Source organism: Poromitra crassiceps, assembly GCF_964638095.1.
Source record: "Poromitra crassiceps genome assembly, chromosome: 9".
Taxonomy (NCBI): Eukaryota; Metazoa; Chordata; class Actinopteri; order Beryciformes; family Melamphaidae; genus Poromitra; species Poromitra crassiceps.
The window spans coordinates 18,013,305-18,020,759 of NC_139630.1; the positions used below are offsets into that span (position 1 = coordinate 18,013,305).

The 7,455-nt window shown below is 45.5% G+C and overlaps 1 pseudogene across 1 annotated transcript in view; it reads left to right on the forward strand.

Annotated features, from left to right (window-relative positions):
- LOC310781998 (dihydropyrimidinase-related protein 5-like) overlaps positions 1 to 6,840 on the forward strand; it is a 70,027-nt pseudogene extending 63,187 nt beyond the window's left edge. The window contains exons 11-16 of the transcript in view: positions 4,129 to 4,285; positions 5,168 to 5,309; positions 5,511 to 5,653; positions 5,846 to 6,053; positions 6,484 to 6,661; positions 6,755 to 6,840. The product of the transcript in view is annotated as a dihydropyrimidinase-related protein 5-like (transcript). The remainder of the gene's footprint in view (positions 1 to 4,128; positions 4,286 to 5,167; positions 5,310 to 5,510; positions 5,654 to 5,845; positions 6,054 to 6,483; positions 6,662 to 6,754) is intronic.
- The last annotated feature ends 615 nt before the right edge of the window (positions 6,841 to 7,455 follow it).

Below are 7,455 nucleotides of genomic sequence, written 5' to 3' on the forward strand. Positions count from 1 at the left end.
GACAGCTAAGATGCAGGGTGAGTAATGATGATGGTGACAGCTAAGATGCAGGGTGAGTACCTGATGATGGTGACAGCTAAGATGCAGGGTGAGTAGCTGATGATGATAACAGCTAAGATGCAGGGTGAGTAATGATGATGGTGACAGCTAAGATGCAGGGTGAGTAATGATGATGGTGACAGCTAAGATGCAGGGTGAGTACCTGATGATGGTGACAGCTAAGATGCAGGGTGAGTAACTGATGATGGTGACAGCTAAGATGCAGGGTGAGTAACTGATGATGGTGACAGCTAAGATGCAGGGTGAGTAGCTGATGATGGTGACAGCTAAGATGCAGGGTGAGTAATGATGATGGTGACAGCTAAGATGCAGGGTGAGTAGATGATGATGGTGACAGCTAAGATGCAGGGTGAGTAACTGATGATGGTGACAGCTAAGATGCAGGGTGAGTAGCTGATGATGGTGACAGCTAAGATGCAGGGTGAGTAGCTGCTGATGGAAACAGCTAAGATGCAGGGTGAGTAGCTGATGATGGTGACAGCTAAGATCCAGGGTCAGTAGCTGATGATGGTGACAGCTAAGATGCAGGGTGAGTAGATGATGATGGTAACAGCTAAGATGCAGGGTGAGTAATGATGATGGTGACAGCTAAGATGCAGGGTGAGTAACTGATGATGGTGACAGCTAAGATGCAGGGTGAGTAGATGATGATGGTAACAGCTAAGATGCAGGGTGAGTAAATGATGATGGTGACAGCTAAGATGCAGGGTGAGTAGCTGATGATGGTGACAGCTAAGGTGCAGGGTGAGTAGATGATGATGGTGACAGCTAAGATGCAGGGTGAGTAATGATGATGGTGACAGCTAAGATGCAGGGTGAGTAATGATGATGGTGACAGCTAAGATGCAGGGTGAGTAGCTGATGATGGTGACAGCTAAGTTGCAGAGTGAGTAGCTGATGATGGTAACAGCTAAGATGCAGGGTGAGTAATGATGATGGTGACAGCTAAGATGCAGGGTGAGTAATGATGATGGTGACAGCTAAGATGCAGGGTGAGTAGCTGATGATGGTGACAGCTAAGATGCAGGGGGAGTAGATGATGATGGTGACAGCTAAGATGCAGGGTGGGTAGCTGATGATGGTGACAGCTAAGATGCAGGGTGAGTAGATGATGATGGTGACAGCTAAGATGCAGGGTGAGTAGCTGATGATGATAACAGCTAAGATGCAGGGTGAGTAGCTGATGATAGTGACAGCTAAGATGCAGGGTGAGTAACTGATGATGGTGACTGCTAAGATGCAGGGTGAGTAGCTGATGATGGTGACTGCTAAGATGCAGGGTGAGTAGCTGATGATGGTGACTGCTAAGATGCAGGGTGAGTAGCTGATGATGATAACAGCTAAGATGCAGGGTGAGTAGCTGATGATGATAACAGCTAAGATGCAGGGTGAGTAGATGATGATGGTGACAGCTAAGATGCAGGGTGAGTAGCTGATGATGGTGACAGCTAAGATGCAGGGTGAGTAGATGATGATGGTGACAGCTAAGATGCAGGGTGAGTAATGATGATGGTGACAGCTAAGATGCAGGGTGAGTAATGATGATGGTGACAGCTAAGATGCAGGGTGAGTAATGATGATGGTGACAGCTAAGATGCAGGGTGAGTAATGATGATGGTGACAGCTAAGATGCAGGGTGAGTAACTGATGATGATAACAGCTAAGATGCAGGGTGAGTAATGATGATGATAACAGCTAAGATGCAGGGTGAGTAGCTGATGATGATAACAGCTAAGATGCAGGGTGAGTAATGATGGTGACAGCTAAGATGCAGGGTGAGTAACTGATGATAGTGACAGCTAAGATGCAGGGTGAGTAACTGATGATGGTGACAGCTAAGATGCAGGGTGAGTAGGGGTGTCACGATACACTCAGTTCACGATACGATACGTATCACGATACTGGGTTCACGATAACGATACGATACGATACGATTTTAACAATATTTTTTTAAACTTGAATAATGACAATATATGACTGGAAAAGTAGTATTTTATTTGAAATGCACAAATACAAAACATGCTGTTGTGGGAAATTGTTATTACAATAACAACTAGAAAAAACATGAGATTGGAGATAAGGCTTATCTTGAAATAGAATGAGTTACACCGTCACTTAGATTTACTTTGAACTAAAAGGTTTCTCAGCAGTATAAATTCTCATTATGCATCTTCAGTTTTTCTTCAAACTCAAACAACAAGACTTTTCTTAGTCTATTTTTTATGCATCTTCAGTTTTTCCTGTCAAGTAAACAGTTTTGCCAGAAACTCAATTGAATGGTTTCTCTCCTGTATAACTTCTCATGTGTCTCTTCAGAGACTTGTTCAACTGAACTACTTTCCAAACATTGAACTTCAACAAACAAAGACGTTTCTTTGTCTATTTTTGGAAAAAAAAAAAAAAAAAAAAAAAAAAAATTTTTTTTTTTCTTCACGATATGAGATTTCATCTCAACGATACATATCGTGACGTTTTACTATCGCGAAATTTCGTGGGACGATATATTGTGACACCCCTAAGGGTGAGTAGATGATTTTATTTTATTTATTTATTTATTTATTTCAGGGACAGTGCAACATTAATGAACATTTTCATGTAAATGTGCCGGATTATAGCCTTAGCTAATTTCCATCCGCAGTCCCTCGACAGGTGAGGTACAGAAAAGTTTAAAAGGAAAAATTAGTGCATACGTAGGGCATTCATACACATACAGCAATGTAAATGACACATACATACACATAGGGTAAACACAAACAACACAACACAAATGAAACAAAAACAGGGAACATTAGGAATATTAACCAAGGTGGACACAGGACTTTCAAGGACATACAAAAACAACACATAAAACAAAAAGGTTTAAATGTGATCGCAGGTTTGATTTGATCTGAGCCATGACTTTAACAGCCCCTTAAAGGTGTGAAAGCTGCTACTCTCTCTGACTGACATTGGTAGGCTATTCCATAGTTTGCTGCCCCCATAGGACAAAACATTTTGTCCGATAGAGGACCGTCTCAGAGGTAGTTCACAGTCGCCTCTCGACGAGCTTCGTGTGATGTTCTGGGTAGCTCTCCGTTTGATAAAGCATTCTAAAGGAGGTGGTGCTAGCCCATGAAGAACCTTATAAATCATACAAGCAATTTTAAATTTTCTATAATTGTCGAAGCTGAGGAGCTTATACTTTAGAAGTATATTGCAATGATGGTAAGATATAGGTTTCTTATCCAAAATTTTCAGGGCCTTTTTATATAGAGACTCGATGGACTTCAAGGTGGTTGCTCCTGAGAAGGACCAGCTCGTGAGGCAGTAGTCTATATGTGCAAAAATCATTGAGTGAAGAAAGGTAAGATGATGGTGACAGCTAAGATGCAGGGTGAGTAGCTGATGATGCTGACAGCTAAGATGCAGGGTGAGTAGCTGCTGATGCTGACAGCTAAGATGCAGGGTGAGTAGCTGCTGATGCTGACAGCTAAGATGCAGGGTGAGTAGCTGCTGATGGTGACAGCTAAGATGATGATGAGGATCATCATTGATGATGTAGCCATATCATCATTGCCTACAAAGGGCTCCAGGCTACCTTTTCCACTAGCAGCTACCAACTTCCTCAGTTGGTGGCACCAGCACATGATTTGGTCGCAAACACGGTAATGTAATTGACACTACTTGCATTAAATGCGCGAGCATGTGCAGAAAGAGGCGAGATTAATACAGAAGGTGATCGTCTGCATGATAAAATTTTATCCATCGACCGGATTATGAAAGAGTTATATATACATTTATAAACACGCATACATTTCATTCTGATCCGTTTATTCTGATTGAGGGGTTTATATGAGGCATTTTCATTCTGATTGATGATGACAGTGCAGGTAGGGAGAGACCGACTGAGCCAGTGCAAAATAAAAAGTACTACTACTACTAGTAGAAGTAAAGCAGGTGTAACCAATATCAGGGGTTAGGGCCCTGGCACTGGAACACCTAAACGGAATGGAACCCTAATGCATGGTATTTGCTACACCTGCTTTACCTCCTACTTTACCAGCTCAAAGCGCTCGGCTCTGTCCCCAGGTAAGGTGGTCCATGCAGAGACCACCGTGGCCCACGCTGTGCTGAACGGGATGCAGTACTACCACCAGGACTGGACTCACGCTGCCGCCCACGTCATCGTCCCCCCACTCCGCCTGGACCCCAACACACCCAACTACCTCATGGGCCTGCTGGGCAGGTGTGCACACACACATACTCTACACACACACACACACACACACACACACACACACACACACATAAACACACACACCCACACACAAAAAAATGCGCGCGCGCACGCGCACACACACACACACACACACACACACACACACACACACACACACACACACACACACACACACACACACACACACACACACACACACACGCACACTGTTGTCAGGCAAAAAAAAACAGGATTGTATCCACCTTATTTTTGCCATGATGCACCATGGGTGCTGCTTCCTTCTGCTGTCCTCTTCCCCCGTTACGTCTAGCTTGACACAACACAGCGCGTCTATGTACCCGTCTGTATGAATGAATGAATGAATGAATGAATATTTTATTTTCGTGTCAGGACAATTACATGACCCATCCCACATGGGATTATCAGACACATCAACATTCAATATTTAACAAAACATAACATTCTGGTATGTTACCCAACCAGAAGCTTTCAGTGCAGCCCAAATTAGAGAGTATATATACATGCGTATACTGTAAACGGTGCAGCTGAGCTGATAAATGCCGACTTGTTCAACGAGCAACAGGTTAGCGGATGTGATAGATAACATCATTAGGCTACATTCCCAAAACGAGTGTTATTTTGTGACGAGCAAACTTTTAACATCGGAGTTCGACAAGGAAATGCGATGCGAGGAGGCACGCGCTGCAGTGCAGAGTACTATCCAGGCAGCGTCAATCCAGCGTAAACACAGCTGCTCACGTTCTAGACCGGATTACAGCGGGAGCCTCACAGAAATAAGGTGGATAAGCATATCCTGTTTGCAGTGATTGGTTGTATAAGCACTTCCTGTTTGTGGTGATTGGTTGTATAAGCACTTCCTGTTTGCAGTGACACTCTGAGTGTGGTGGCCTCTGAGCATCGTCCCTTCAGCACCAAGCAGAGAGCTCTGGGGAAGGAGGACTTCACCAAGATCCCCCACGGAGTGGCCGGTGTCCAGGACAGGATGAGTGTCATCTGGGAGAGGGGAGTGGTAGGTGCACACACACACACACACACACACACACACACACACACACACACACACACACACACACACACACACACACACACACACACACACACACACACACACACACACACACACACACACACACACTCACACACACACACACACACACACACACACACACAGGGCAGGAGTGTGGAGTGTTGATGTTTGCGACCCCTCCAGGTGGCAGGAAAGATGGACGAGAACCGCTTTGTGGCGGTGACGAGCTCCAACGCCGCAAAGATCTACAACCTGTACCCCCGCAAGGGCCGCATCGTCCCGGGGGCCGACGCCGACCTGCTGGTCTGGGACCCCGACGCAACCAGGTACGACAAAACACACCATTTACCTCCCTGCTTTTCCATGACACCACACACTTTGGCAGTGCATCTTCTCTTCACTTCAAACATCTGGAGAAGTCTGCTCCTTCAATGAATAGATGGTAGATGATACTTCCACCCAGAAGACAGTCAACACACACACTGACTGATGCCTGTCCTGTCCTCTCTCATGAGCAGGACCATCTCTGTGAGCACTCAGGTGCAGGGAGGCGACTTCAACCTGTACGAGGGCATGCGCTGCCACGGCGTGCCGCTGGTCACCATCAGCAGGGGGCGCCTGGTGTGCGAGAACGGCGTGTTCATGTGTGCCCAGGGCTCCGGGAAGTTCTACCCCATGCGCACCTTCCCCGACTACCTCTACAAGAAGATGGTGCAGAGGGAAAAGGTGCGTTCACAACCGTAAAGTATCAGCACAGATTCAATAATAAATACAAACATAGCCCCTACACTATAAGCAAACAAAAGTAGACAAATCAATGACATAACCACTATTCCAGAATATGGTTGCAAGTTTGATTGTCCAGTAACCACTGTTTTATAGATTTGGAGAAAGAGTTGAGAGATTATGATATTACAGTACTTAGTTTTGGGCATAGTGTTCCAGGTGCTGCTCGATAGGAAAAGTCTGACTGCCCAAATCTACTTGAGTTTTGATTTTGTATTAATTCATTGAGCGGAGGGGGCCTAAACTATGACAACTTTTATACACAAGTAAACATTTCTGCAAATGTGTTTTCAGAATCATATTTCACTAGAATTTGACAATGATGATGTGTGGATGTATAGGTGAAATCCTACCTCGCTGTCTGTTTCAGAGCGAGGCCTTCAAAGGGGTGGACAGGGACCCGTACGCCGGCGATGTGGCCAAGCTAGCCAACTCCATGAAGAAGGAGCTGGGGTTGGGCCCCATCGACGGAGAAGCGGCCGCCAAGGGCTGCGCTCGGGTGCACCAGGGCGTCCGAGACCTCCACGAGTCGTCCTTCAGCCTGTCAGGTGGGTCAGAAGCACAGCCCGGAAACCATAAAACTCATTCTAGAGTCTGAGAAACGGAGAATAAATGTACGCCCGCCTCGCTTTTTCTCTCAGGCTCCCAGGTGGACGACCACGTCCCCAAGAGGTCCTCGGCTCGCATCCTGGCCCCTCCCGGTGGTCGCTCCAGCGGCATCTGGTAAAAAAGCCCGGATCCCGGAGTCCCCCCCCCCCAACGGTCCAAGCCTCGTCGTTTTGTACATTTCTGAGCAACCAGGAAAACTGCACTGATTTACAATCACAGGATTAGCATTAGAGGGGAAACGAACAAAGAAATCAAGCACGTGTCTGTGATTGGTGGACAGTCTAAATGATTGGAGATCTAACTGATGATCAGTAATTTGCCAAAGTGACTTCACAAATCTGATTTGTGTTTTAATTGGAGCGACTGACCTGATTAATTATGAGAGTGAAGGGCTATCTATATGAATTCAAACATGCTTCCAAATTCAAACTGATCATACAAACGGATAAATTCTGCGCGTTTTCACCCTGCTGCTAGTATCCCGTGAAGAAACACACAACTAAAACAAACTGTGAAAAATCTAAACCAGTACAGTTTTTGGTGGTTTGAATCGAATCGATGTTGACTGAATTATTTAAACAATAGTAGGAACTGAATTCAGTGAAGTACTCCCTGTCACGCACAAACATCCAGCACACTATAGACACCATATAGCTTTAGCCTCATGTGAAGATGTGTGTGTGTGTGTGTGTGTGTGTGCGTGTGCGTGTGTGTGTGTGTGTGTGTGTGTGTG